This window comes from Armigeres subalbatus, chromosome 2 (genome assembly GCF_024139115.2).
Source record: "Armigeres subalbatus isolate Guangzhou_Male chromosome 2, GZ_Asu_2, whole genome shotgun sequence".
Taxonomy (NCBI): domain Eukaryota; kingdom Metazoa; phylum Arthropoda; class Insecta; order Diptera; family Culicidae; genus Armigeres; species Armigeres subalbatus.
In genome coordinates, this window is record NC_085140.1 from 336,870,085 (window position 1) to 336,884,017 (window position 13,933).

General features: G+C 41.0%; 1 protein-coding gene across 5 annotated transcripts in view; it reads left to right on the top strand.

Annotated features, from left to right (window-relative positions):
* Nucleotides 1–10,606: 10,606 nt before the first annotated feature.
* Nucleotides 10,607–13,933, top strand: part of LOC134212811 (MAGUK p55 subfamily member 7) — a 67,430-nt gene continuing 64,103 nt past the window's right edge. For 2 of the 5 annotated variants that reach the window (XM_062691005.1, XM_062691006.1), the window contains exon 1: nucleotides 10,609–11,113. The gene's annotated coding sequence lies outside the window, so the exon portion shown is untranslated. Of the gene's footprint in view, nucleotides 11,193–13,933 lie in introns of all 5 variants that reach the window. The other 3 variants (XM_062691003.1, XM_062691002.1, XM_062691004.1) reach the window with 3 other exon arrangements.

The following is a 13,933-nucleotide window of genomic DNA, read 5'->3' on the forward strand; positions in this document are numbered from 1 at the left end:
TAACAAAATTATCTTATACTATCCAATTTCGCTCGGGTTTTATTTTTGATCTGTCAGTCATTTATTTGATTGAGGCGTCGCACTCTAGATCGATTTCAGTTCGAGCTTGATGGCTTTCTTCATAACTCATAAAACCGATGTATTTAGACAATTTCTCAACTTTCCCTGAAAATGAACTAATTCCCGATTAGTGAGGAAATCTTGCAAATCGGTCCATCCGTTCGTTGATTATATTGCCTTATTATTAATCCTATATGATGATTGAAGAAGATGAAAAGGAAGGGCCAGGAAACGATCCCTTGATCGTAGTGGCATAAATGCATAAATGCAACGCGTGAGACTCGAAATCCTCAAAAGTAAGCCTCATATTAAATCGCATGAAAAGCGACTCCAGTATATACCGTTTTGATCGATTGATAGATTCGTTCGACAGCTTCAACTTTGATTGAAAATTATTAAGCTCTTTTAAGTCTTCAACGTGTAAAATTATTAAATAGAACAGTCCTAAACACGCATTATGGCAGTGATCGAACTGTTTCCTAAACAAACACAATAAATACAATAACCCACTAGCTACCGTTAGATTATTTATTTATTTATTTATTTATGTTGTTTAACATCAACAGACAACATGTGTCCCAATGATGTATACTAAACTAAAACTAAAGTACAGTTTGGATGACAAAATACACACATACAATTAGAAATTGTCAAAATATAAAATATAAAAATAAAACATGTGATCTAAAGTTATTCAAGAATTCCCTCGTCGATTACCGCGGCCAGCAAAAACTCTATAGAAGTTCCGTCAAAGTTTGTCACGGGTCAAATGGAAATCAAACACTGATACCACTCTGTTGAATACGCGTTGTAAAACATGAATAGCACTCCATGATCCATAATTAGTACGGCGATGAGAGAGTCGTAGATTAGCCAACTAATTATCATAAATTTATTCGCCACCACCAATTCCGTCCTTCGGAAAGAGGCTCAAAGATACTCAATGAGCAACTTTTTTCTCACCTCATTGAGTCAAACCACACGCTTAAAGTCAAGTACACATGGCATGAATAGCTTTCACACATCCCGGCGACGCCTTGGCCAACTCTCACTATGAGTGAAAATTTTGTGTGAAACATAAGCAGTCGCTGTGTACTGTCTCACATGTGCATGATATGTGTAAGTGAGTTTGCCTCGAACTGTCAAAGTCCCTTCGGGTCGCTATGATGGCGAACGTGTGCAGAATGTGCTGCAAGAAATCCTACTTTTTCGGAGGTTTTTCCTTTTGTTTTGATGGCGAAACAAAAAAAGTGCGAATACAATCATCGCACTTTGTTTTGTTGATCAAAACGATTGGAGAAGCCTCCGAATAAGTATGGAAAAGTTGGCTTACTTAAACATTAATTTGAAAACATACAATTGAGGTTAGGTTCGATTTCCGACTGCTCTCTCGCTGTGTAAAATGAAAATCGAAAATCATCGGCCATCGAGTTACACAAAATGAGTAACATCGTAGTTACTCATAATATGAGTTGTTCCAGGAGAGGCCCGTTTTGTGTGAACGGAACACAAAAATATGTAAGTCATTTTAAGCGTGCATTTAGTTATCATTGAGAAATGAATATATTTCGGAGCTATCCGAAAAAGAGAGAAACACAAAAGTACAAAAGAGAAGAGCAAAGATTCGTGTGTCGAGAGCAGTGAGCATTTTTTTCTTCTCCCGATTCGCTCTGAGGAGCATTCCATCCCTGCCAACAAGTAGTAAAAACCCTCCTCTACGCATGTTTACAAAAGCAGATAAGTCGAAAAAAATTTTGTATTGAAGTGTCCCCTAAGACCAGTGAAGATACCACAGGTTCAGAACCACTGCACTTTGGCCCAGGATACATTATTATTATTTATTCAGACTAAGGCCGAAGTGGCCTGTGCGGTATGTAAGAGTCTTCTCCATTCGGCTCGGTTCATGGCAACACGTCGCCAGCCACGCAGTCTACGGAGGGTCCGCAAGTCATCTTCCACCTGATCGATCCACCTTGCCCGCTGCGCACCTCGCCTTCTTGTGCCCGTCGGATCGTTGTCGAGAACCATTTTCACCGGGTTATTGTCCGACATTCTGGCTACGTGCCCGGCCCACCGCAGTCGTCCGATTTTCGCGGTGTGAACGATGGATGGTTCTCCCAACAGCTGATGCAACTCGTGGTTCATTCGCCTCCTCCATGTACCGTCCGCCATCTGCACCCCACCATAGATGGTACGCAGCACTTTCCTTTCGAAAACTCCGAGTGCGCGTTGGTCCTCCACGAGCATCGTCCAGGTCTCGTGTCCGTAGAGGACTACCGGTCTAATGAGCGTTTTGTAGATGGTCAGTTTGGTACGGCGGCGAACTCTATTCGATCGAAGCGTCTTGCGGAGTCCAAAGTATGCACGATTTCCAGCCACTATACGCCTCCGAATTTCTCTGCGGGTATCATTTTCGGCAGTCACCAGTGAGCCCAAATACACAAATTCTTCTACCACCTCGATTTCGTCACCACCGATGCCAACTCGTGGTGGGTGGCTCACATTGTCTTCTCTTGAACCTCTTCCTATCATGTACTTCGTCTTCGACGTGTTGATGACTAGTCCGATCCGCTTGGCTTCCCTCTTCAGTCTGATGTAGGCTTCCTCCATCTTCTCAGAGTTACGTGCCATAATATCTATGTCGTCGGCGAAGCCAAATAGCTGGACGGACTTATTGAAAATTGTACCACTCGTGTTAATCCCTGCTCTTCGTATTACCCCTTCCAAAGCGATGTTGAATAGCAGACACGAAAGACCATCACCTTGCCGTAACCCTCTGCGGGTTTCGAAGGGACTCGAGAATGCCCTTGAAACTCGAACTACGCACATCACCCGATCCATCGTCGCTTTGATCAACCGTGTCAGTTTATCCGGAAATCCGTTTTCGTGCATTAGCTGCCATAGCTGGTCCCGATCGATTGTATCATATGCGGCTTTGAAGTCGATGAATAGATGATGTGTGGGCACGTTGTATTCACGGCACTTCTGCAGTACTTGGCGAATGGCGAACACCTGGTCCGTGGTGGAGCGTTCGCCCATAAAACCCGCCTGGTACTGCCCCACGAACTCCCTTGCAATTGGTGCTAGTCGACGGCATAAAATTTGGGAGAGTACCTTGTAGGCGGCGTTCAGCAATGTGATTGCGCGGTAGTTGCTACAATCCAGCTTATCGCCCTTTTTGTAGATGGGACACACGACACCTTCCATCCACTCCTGCGGCAAAACTTCCTCCTCCCAAATCTTGGTAATGACCCAGTGCAGCGCTCTAGCCAGTGCCTCACCACCGTGTTTAAATAGCTCTCCTGGTAGTTGGTCAACCCCAGGGGCTTTGTTGTTCTTCAGCCGGCCAATCTCCTCCTGGATTTCCTGGAGATCCGGGGCCGGTAGAATTATGTCCTGCGCGCGTTCCCTAGGTCCATCACCATGCCGCCATCTTCGTCTGCCACATCGCCATTCAGGTGCTCTTCGTAGTGCTGCTGCCACCTTTGGATCACCTCACGCTCGTTCGTAAGAAGGTTCCCGTTTATGTCCTTGCACATATCAGGCTGTGGCACGTGGCCCTTACGTGAACGGTTCAACTTCTCATAGAACTTTCGTGTGTTATTAGTGCGGTACAGTTGCCCCGTCTCTTCACGGTCTCGATCTTCCTGCTGACACTTTTCCTCCGGAAAATCGAGTTTTGTCTGTTCCGCGCCTGTTTATATCGTGCCTCATTCGCCCTCGTGCGGTGTTGCAGCAATCTCGCCCATGCTGCATTCTTCTCTTCTACTAACTGCTCACATTCGCCGTCATACCAGTCGTTTCTCCGATCCGGGGGCACCGTGCCAAGTGCAGCGGTTGCGGTGCTACCAATGGCGGATCGAATATCTCTCCAGCCATCTTCAAGAGACGCTGCGCCTAGCTGCTCTTCCGTTGGGAGTGCCACTTCCAGCTGCTGCGCGTATTCTTGGGCTAGCCTACCGCCTTGTAGCCGCCCAATATTAAGCCGCGGCGTCCGACTTCGACGCGTGTTGTACACCGTCGAGAGTTTTGAGCGCAGACAAACTGCAACGAGGTAGTGGTCGGATTGAATATTCGCACTGCGGTAAGTGCGGACGTTCGTGATGTCGGAGAAGAATTTACCGTCGATTAGAACGTGGTCGATTTGGTTTTCCGTTTCTTGGTTAGGTGATCTCCATGTGGCCTTGTGGATATTTTTGCGGGGAAAGAAGGTGCTTCGTACTACCATTCCGCGGGAGGCTGCGAAGTTTATGCATCGTTGGCCGTTGTCATTCGATACGGTGTGCAGACTATCCGGTCCGATGACCGGTCTATACATTTCCTCCCTTCCTACCTGCGCGTTCATGTCACCGATGACGATTTTGACGTCCCGCAGTGGGCATCCATCGTATGTCTGCTCCAGCTGTGCGTAGAACGCTTCTTTCTCGTCGTCGGGTCTCCCTTCGTGTGGGCAGTGCACGTTGATGATGCTATAGTTGAAGAAACGGCCTTTAATCCTCAGCTTGCTCATCCTTGCGTTGATTGGCTGCCACCCAATCACGCGTTGGCGCATCTTTCCCAGCACTATGAAGCCGGTTCCCAGCTCGTTGGTGGTGCCACAGCTTTGGTAGAAGGTAGCCGCCCGATGCCCGCTTTTCCACACTTTCTGTCCTGTCCAGCAAATCTCCTGCAGCGCCACGACGTCGAAGTTGCGGGGATGTAATTCATCGTAGATCATCCTGTCGCAACCTGCGAAACCTAGCGACTTGCAGTTCCATGTTCCAAGCTTCCAATCGTGATCCTTTATTCGTCGCCTAGGTCTTTGCCGATTATATCGAGTCGCATTATCTCTTATATTGTTCGTAATTATTGGTTTTCCAGGCGGCTTATTGGGCCTGCGCAAACCTCCTGTCTCGTCGGAGGGCCGTCGTGTCAGGGCTGTTTAGCGTCCCACCTAACACCAGGACTTGGGCTTGTGCGCTTTGAGCGGCACACGGTCGCTTTGGCGGAGCCTACTTGCGGATACATGCAGCTTTTTATAGAGGTTTAACAGGGCCCACTGTCAAACCCCACCACATCCTAGGCAGGCGCCACAACTCGCAGATGGCCTGGAGAGGGATCGTCAAGCCCTTGGGCAAAGTCCCTGCTGCCCCTGCCCCTATATAGCTCAGGATACAGTCAGTACGCCAAAACTATATTTTTTTAGGAAAAATGTTATTCTTCAAAATTGTTCGAAACAGTAAGGCCATCATTATGGTGCTATCAAAAAAATAGGGTGGCTCATTATATAAACAAAAATTGTTTTTTACGGAATACTGACATGTTATGATCTACAAAGTTGTAGCGCAGCTTATTCCAATATGATTTTGCTAAAAAAAAACTTTTTCTGTATCTCTTTGGTGGGCTGATTTAGAGCAATTTCACCTACTTAGATTAGTGTGTCCCTAAAAAATAGTATTTTTGATCTACTTTTTTTGTTTTCGATTTTTCGGAAAAGTCATATTCGGTGACTTTTAGAGCTCAAAAAATGCAACTTTTGATGTGTAAATAATAAATATGCTTAATATCTTTCGCCAATCGAAAGTTATAATCATTTACCTGTGTAAATTACGTTTTTGTTTTTCAAAAGTTGATATCTCCGATTGGAGAAAACCAAAACAAATATGCTTACACGGTGTTTGAAAAAGCAACTTATATTCTTTATTATGTGAAAAAACTTAAGATTTTTTTTTATCTCAAGCTTTACCAATTTGACTATGTAATGTCATATTTTTTTCCAAATAAATTGATATAACTCGACAACGAAAAAGGATACAGACGATGTTTTTATAGCAAAATACGCGTCTTGAAAAGCCCCAAAATGTGACAAAATAAAAAAAACTGCAGCCTAGAGACTTTTACATTTTATCATTATTACCCTATTACATGATTTACGAGAAAAGATGCATTTTCGGCCAAAACTATACTTTAAAGAAAAAAAATGTTCACCAAAGTTGTTCTGGATTAACTTGGCCCTTGTTATAGAACTATCGAGAAATTAAAAAATTTTTTTTTTATTTTGCAGAATATTGACATATAATGTTCTACAGAATAGTAGCGCAGCTTATACCAAACAACTTTTAACTTTTTCTGTAGTTCATAAGCTGATTCAGAGCCATTTTTCTAACTATGGTCCAATGTACCATTTTCTTCATAACTTTTAAACGCGATGACCGATCGATATAAAATTCAATAGTGATCAACAAGGCTTTGTCCCCTGTCGAATAAAACTGGTTAAGGATTACTATACGAAAAGTTGTCTAATGTTTTTTTTTTAGCTTTTGTACACACACATACACACACATACACAAGGACAGACAGACATGTGCTCAGCTCATCGGGCTGAGTCGATGGGTATATAATACTATGGGTCTAAGAGGCTTCTATAAAAGCTCGTTTTCGGAGTGAAATGATAGCCTTTCGGTACAACTTAGTTGTACGAGAAAGGCAAAAACAAGATTTTTGATCTGCTTATTTAATTTTTTATTTTTCATTTTTAACGAATGCCACCTTCTGAAGATTTTTGGGGCTTATCAAGACGCGTGTTTTGCTTATTTTTCGATCCTAGAGCCAGAACGAAGCCTATTCCATGGTTTTAACCAGGAATTATTGGTTTTCCATCTATGAAGACAGCATAAATCTAAAACTAGCTGTTGTTGAAGAAAGGTCATCTAGGACAAGCGAATTGAAGCTTGGTGAGAAAATTCCATTATATATTTTTGCCAAATTATATTGAAACTAGGGGTAATGGCGGCTTTGGCAGGTTTTGTTCTATTATTGGCAGGGTTTTTTTTATGACTGATTATGCTCAAATTTGGCCCAAACATTCTTTGCAAATCAAAGAATATTATGACCAAATTTCATAAAATTCGGTCGACAAAAACCCCCCTGCCAATAATAGAACAAAACCTGCCAAAGCCGTCTGTTCCCCTATATGAAACTATATCATTATTTATAAAAAAAACCTCCAGGGCACCCGATTGAAGCGATTTGGATAGGAAGAGTGGAATCGCCAACTTCCTATTGTTAACATCTCGTGGATAAAGGGCGGGCTCTTCTCCCCATCTATTGGGTCAATCTGGGAAACGAGGGCTAGATTATATTATTGTATGTACGAACTTTCTTCTGGAAGGAGATTCTCAATTCATCCCGTGGATTCGCATAAGTGTCTCTGCTTATGGAACCACCCCACCCATTTTTGGCCCTTCATACAGGAGTTTGATGAAATACAAACAATAATATAATCATGATCAAATCGTTTGTCAGATATGGCCAGTGCTATCGGCAGGTGTCTTGCTACAATAGATGGTAGTATCATCATCATCATCATCATCATTCTCAAGACGCGTGTTTTGCTATCAGTCTGTACCGTCTGTATCTTTTTCTGCTGTCGTGTTATATCAATTTATTTGAAAAAATATGACATTAGCCAAATTGGTTAATCTCGAGATAAAAAAAAAAATCTCCAAATTTTTGAAATAATAAAGAATATGCGTTGCTCTTTTAAATGCCGTGTAAACATATTTTTTGCTTTACCCATCGGTAATGTGACCAGCAATCGTCCTGCGAAACGCGGGACGCCTATCTGGATTGCGTTACTAGCTTGAAAATGGATCTTCCAAAAATGCATCTTGCATAGATTTAGCACAAAAAAAATGGAAAAATATTTCTAAGGCTATAATATAATATTGAGCATATTTTTATTTCAAAAGTTAATTTTTTTAGATTTAAAAGTCACCCGAAGACGACTTTCCCGAAAAATTTAAAACAAAATCAAAATCAAAATATCGTTTTTAGGGACACCCTTATCAAAGTAGGTTAAATTACTCTAAATCAGCAAAATAAGCTACTCAAGAGCTACAGAAAAAGTTTTTTTTAGCCAAATTTATAGAAATAAGCTGCGCTACAACTTTGTAAAGCATTACATGTCAGTATTCCGTAAAATAAAAAATGGGCCACCCTATTCGTTGATAGCATCATGATGATGGCCCTACTATTCCGTACAACTTTTCAAAACAACATTTTTTTAAATACATTTTTATATATTGGCGTAAAATTGATCTTTATGCATAAAACTGTATCCTGGATTGTGCGCAGATATAGGGTAAATAACGGCTTCGGCAGGTTTTGACATAATTTTAACAGGAATTTACTTCGTTCAGATTTAGCCCTAATAAGATATCTTTGGGATCAAATTTCAGGATGTTTAAGCTTTGAAATCCCTCAATGAATAGAGGTCGCAACCAGCCAACCAGTCTCCATTTCCTCTATGGAATCATTATAGACAGCACTCACTGTAGATGGTAAATGTTAAATCCTGCCACATCTATTCGAAGCGCTGATCATCTGAACAACTCATGCCACCTTTCGTTCATTCCAGTAAGCACACTTTCACGCAAGCGCATTCACTATGCTACCGTCACACTATTCACCATGCTATGCTGTAGCCACAATTCCCCACATATCATTCAAATATATTGGAGGGCGTGTAACAAAACGGCCTTCATGGGCATTATTTGAACCTGGAAAAGTTAAAAAATCGAAATAAATACAGCATAATCGTAAAAATATACAATTTTAAAATATTGATATTATCTAAGGCTTAGCAGTACTCAACAAACAATGATCAGCAACAATGCAAGACCATGTGGTGTTACGTGCATATTTCAACCTGGTCAACACAATTTTTGGGTTGGACATTTATGCAACTTCCTTGGGTATAAAATGCATAATTTTGACAAAGGGATACCAAATTCATAATAGCTATAGCTACATGCTACGAATTCAAAAATGCAGAACTGTTGAATGTGTAGAACGCAGGAAATGTTTGGTTGGAAAATTTTCCCATCTGCTCTGAGGCAGTTAATAACTTTGGAAATTCAAGGTAGCAGTGTTCCAGTTGGTGAAGTGATACAAGCAAAAAAGATAAAATTTTCTAAAAAATAAAAATAAAGTGTGTCATCGGGTCCTGCTATAGGCGGATTCGAGAAGGATCCAGTGGTAGAGTGCGCTGCGAGAGTTTGGGAGAAAAGTCGTCAGAAGCGATTATTTACATTCAAAATTAAATTTTCTCCATCAAATTTACTTCACTTTTTGGTATATAGTCTCATGTTTTCCACTGGCAATGGATTCTTAAAGTCTTTAAGCAGCTGTTGAAAACAAATCCCACCCAAGTAAGCCGCGAATTAAAAATCCGGGAATTCATAACCAAGATTGTGCGGTGGAGGCACTGCAAGAGATGTGCTGTTTAATCGGAAAAATCATATGCAAGCACACACCGGATGGAAGCTCATCCCAAAGAAAACAAAATTTTCTTCCAATTTGCGACTATTTCAGCTTTCATAAATGATTGGATTAATCAGAAAACGCGAAAACCGTACTCCCTCCGTATGCTGCCAATGCACTTTTTTGGCCAACGACACTTTTTTCGTGGTTCTTGTGACGACCACCAGATGTCGAAATGATCGATGAGCTTTACTCAAATTCGCCTATAGGCGAATTCGAGAAGGATCCAGTGGTAGAGTGCGCTGCGAGAGTTTGGGAGAAAAGTCGTCAGAAGCGATTATTTACATTCAAAATCAAATTTTCTCCATAAAATTTACTTCACTTTTTGGTATATTGTCACATGTTTTCCACTGGCAATGGCTTCTTACAGTCTTTAAGCAGCTGTTGAAGACGAATCCCACCCAAATAAGCCGCGAATTAAAAATCCGGGAATTCATAACCAAGATAGTGCGGTGGAGGCACTGCAAGAGATGTGCTATTTAATCGGAAAAATCATATGTAAGCACCCACCGGATGAAAGCTCATCCCAAAGAAAACAAAATTTTCTTCCAATTTACGACTATTTCAGCTTTCAAAAATTGTTGGATTAAGCAGAAAACGCGAAAATCGTACTCCTTCCGTATGCTGCCAATGCACTTTTTTGGCCAACGACACGTTTTTCGTGGTTCTTGTGACGACCACCAGATGTCGAAATGATCGATGAGCTTTACTCAAATTCGCCTATTGTTATTGATGAGCACATATTTAATTTTGATGTTTTTCGATTGAACTCATTGTTTCAATGCAACCCAACCTTATGAATCTAAAGTACGAGGAGACAGCATTATGGTGATGCAATACCAATACCGATAAATAACTCTGCGAGAGATTTTATGCTTTATTCCATACCGTCCCACGCGTGCATTTATCATCATTTCCCTCATATGGCTCGACCCCTTATGGTGTATAGATATCTCGTTATCTCGCAGCACTGCAACCACCCAACGGCTCAACATAAACAACACCAACCCGTCTCACACGGTTCGTCCGATTCACTTTGCCCTCGCCCGCATGCCCACGTTTTCTGACATTCACGACAGCGAGCGACGGCACGGTTTGTGATGAGTGAGCTGTTTTTATGTTTTCCGTCAGCACTTTTCTCACCGCTCACACACGTATAAAAGTGACACACTCCAACACAATTTCCACCACATAGAATTTTTTCTCGACGACACAAGACATCACGGTTTTTCCTCTATTCGCTTTCCACTCAGTCACTGACTGACTGCGGATCGGGAATCTCGTGCCGTGTGTTGCTTCCCGTCGTGCCCGGTGGTGGTCCTTACCAAAAGTGGAATGTGCAGTGGGGTGGCGACATTGCCGCAGGGGGAAGAGAAGGTTAATCCACCGAACGAACGAAAGTAGAAGGCAGAGCGCGCGACAATAAGAACCATTGAGCAATTCTGGTTAAAAATGTGCTTAGCGAAGAAAATAAAATAGAAATCTGAGACATATGTGGCGGTCGACGATCGACGGCGACAGCGAAAAAAGTCACTTTTCTTTCTCGGTCTGCCGTACGAACCGAGTCAAATCCCCATCACGCTCAGTGTTGGATATTTTCATCCCGGTCGTCGGGTGTCTGTCGGGAGAGTGTCCTATTCCTATGTCCAACATACGCACGCGAAAATGATGTGTCTGTGAAAATTAGTGCTGAAATCCGACGTATGAATCTCTTGGGACTACCCCGTTCCTGTGCACGGTGAAAAGCAAGGTGAATTGATTTTGTGTGAAAGTCATGCAAAAATGGCTATCGAATAGCTAAACGGAAGTGGTGTAGCCTTTATAATACTGTGAGTTGAATAAAGAATCTACTGGCAGCTGAAGAAAACCGCGATAGGTGAAGGACGAGCCTCTCTATTTCTACGTGTAATGTCCCCACAGAAGCACAGTGTTCCGCGAAGCCTACTTCTATGAACAAAAAATATGTATATTCGTGAAAGTTAATTTCTAGAGTACGAAGCGATTACAAATATCTTCGCTTGGGAATAACAACGCCTGGAGGGCTACACCACAAGTATTATTGGAGTTTTGTTTGTACCATTTGCTATGCGATAAGGTGTGCGCCGGTTTGAAAACCTTTTTCAAGAATTTCTAGAACGAATGCTGATAATATCAAAATTATTACATATATAGTGGTTACAATAAGTTAAATCAATCGTTGAAGTCTAATTCCTCTATTATCAAAAATAATTGTTTGAGTATGTTCTATTGTCACTTGAAAAGATTATATTCGGCTGAAAATTATCTATATTCGTAAAAAAATCTAGATAATGATTTTTTACCATATTGTAACATCTTTTCTCTACATTGCATCCCATTACTGTATGCGAACAAAAACAGATCTTCAAAAAATGACAAATGTTGAATAATTTAAGCCACAAATTTGGTTCTCATGCTACATTGTGGCGGTGGAAACTACGTGCTGATAAGAGGGGACAGGTTTATTGATCTGCTTCGTCGTACCCTCGAGTTTTCGCTTTTCCTTTGTAATTCGTCGACATGTGTCTACCACTTTGCTTTCCATATTTTTTCTTGCGGAAGGTTTTCTTTCTTTCTTCCGATAAGGTGTGTTAGCAGGACGAAGTTTGCTAGTGTACAACCGTAAATGGGTGAAATTGCTCCAACTCGCCGAACGAGGATGGAAATCCTTTTTTTCCTCCCAGCTGTTCGAAGACAAGGACATCCAGATAAGTGAGTGATGCAAAATGGGTCGCATCGCGTTTTAAAAATAGAAGATCGATGCATGTGAAACGAAACAAAATCATTCGGAGACACTATTCTGTGTGACATTTTGATGCGGATAAACAACCATGCGCGCGGATCCCGTCATAAATCTTTTGTTTTGGAATATGTATTTCTCATCAATAACAAAACAAAAACAGGTGGATGAGATAATTCAGGGAGAAGTGCCTTGGAGTTAATATGCAGATTTAATTTTAAAATTTTTATGATGTCATAACAAATGAGAATACATGAGCAACCAACAACTGAGATCTCGGCTTGGTGAAAAATTGTCGAAGCTTCGGTAGAGGAAAATTTAATTTAAAAAATCCAAAATCTCAGTTATTGAATTTTACCTCATGAAACAATTAAATGACTAAATTTTACCACACATGTTTGAAAACTACTATTTGCGAACTTGGATATTCGGTTCAAACTACAGCTACACACAAGTAATCTAACAATTTCTTAATATGTTTTTTTAATATGATAAAAATTCATCATCTCTACGTAATCAGAAAGGCTATGATTGGCAAAGTTTGTTGGATAAACGGAGATGTACGTTGCAGAAAAAAAAACATCTTTCACAACTATGTTTATTAAATATTCAGACTAAGGCAGAAGAAGTTTAGAAGTATATTCTCGTAAAGCTGGTAGATCAGTTTTTCGTAGTGTTTTACGTTGTAAGATCTAACAAACCTAGGCCTAGTTTAATTAGTTTTTCATCAACTGGAAAACAAATCGAGTAAGAGGTTTAAATAAGTATGTACTAACTTTTCATGAACTGGTAAGCTGTTAGTATAAACTGGTAGTTCGTGGAACACACGGTATTTCTCGTTACTCATCAAATTCTCTAGATTGAAATAGTTTAGAGATTGATAGATAGGGCCCTCCTTAGCCGTGCGGTAAGACGCGCGGCTACAAAGCAAGACCATGCTGAGGGTGGCTGGGTTCGATTCCCGGTGCCGGTCTAGGCAATTTTCGGATTGGAAATTGTCTCGACTTCCCTGGGCATAAAAGTATCATCGTGTTAGCCTCATGATATACGAATGCAAAAAAATGGTAACCTGGCTTAGAAACCTCGCAGTTAATAACTGTGGAAGTGCTTAATGAACACTAAGCTGCGAGGCGGCTCTGTCCCAGTGTGGGGATGTAATGCCAATAAGAAGAAGAAGAAGAAGATAGAGCTAAATCCCGAGTTTGATGCTTTACTTTTTTTTACTTTACTCTAGAAGCAGGACACAGATATGACTAGGGCTCCAATGCATGGAAAAATAACAGTTGTTACTGTTTTGATTCTCTCATAAAAGGAGTAAGCTATGTGATGGATAAAAAGGCGACCTTTGTTGAGATAACACGTAGACTTAATTTTCACAATTTCAAACCCCCCACTTCCCTAGTAGACTTTTGTAGACTTTTCCAATCCCTCCTTGACGTCTACGTAGACTTTTGATAATATGTGTTGTGTATGTGCACAATGGTGACGCATTACGAAATAATATGGTGATTAATCACGTGTTAAGTAATTTAGTTATTTCAATCCATTTTAGTATGAAAATAACAAACATTAAATTTTGATTAAATCAAAATCTAAACAAAACAAAATCAATTTTAAACAAAATTAAATAATTTCCCTGTCTACAGCTGCTGAAACCAGATCTCGAAGTCAGCTAATGGACTTTCCGGTGGATTATTTCTTCTAGAGGTAAATGTGGAGCTTATCGTGAAAATATGCAAGCGGGAAACTGGAAAATTATCACTCCAGACTGCGATAGCTCAACACAAGCATTATTTCACTGTAAGGTAAATT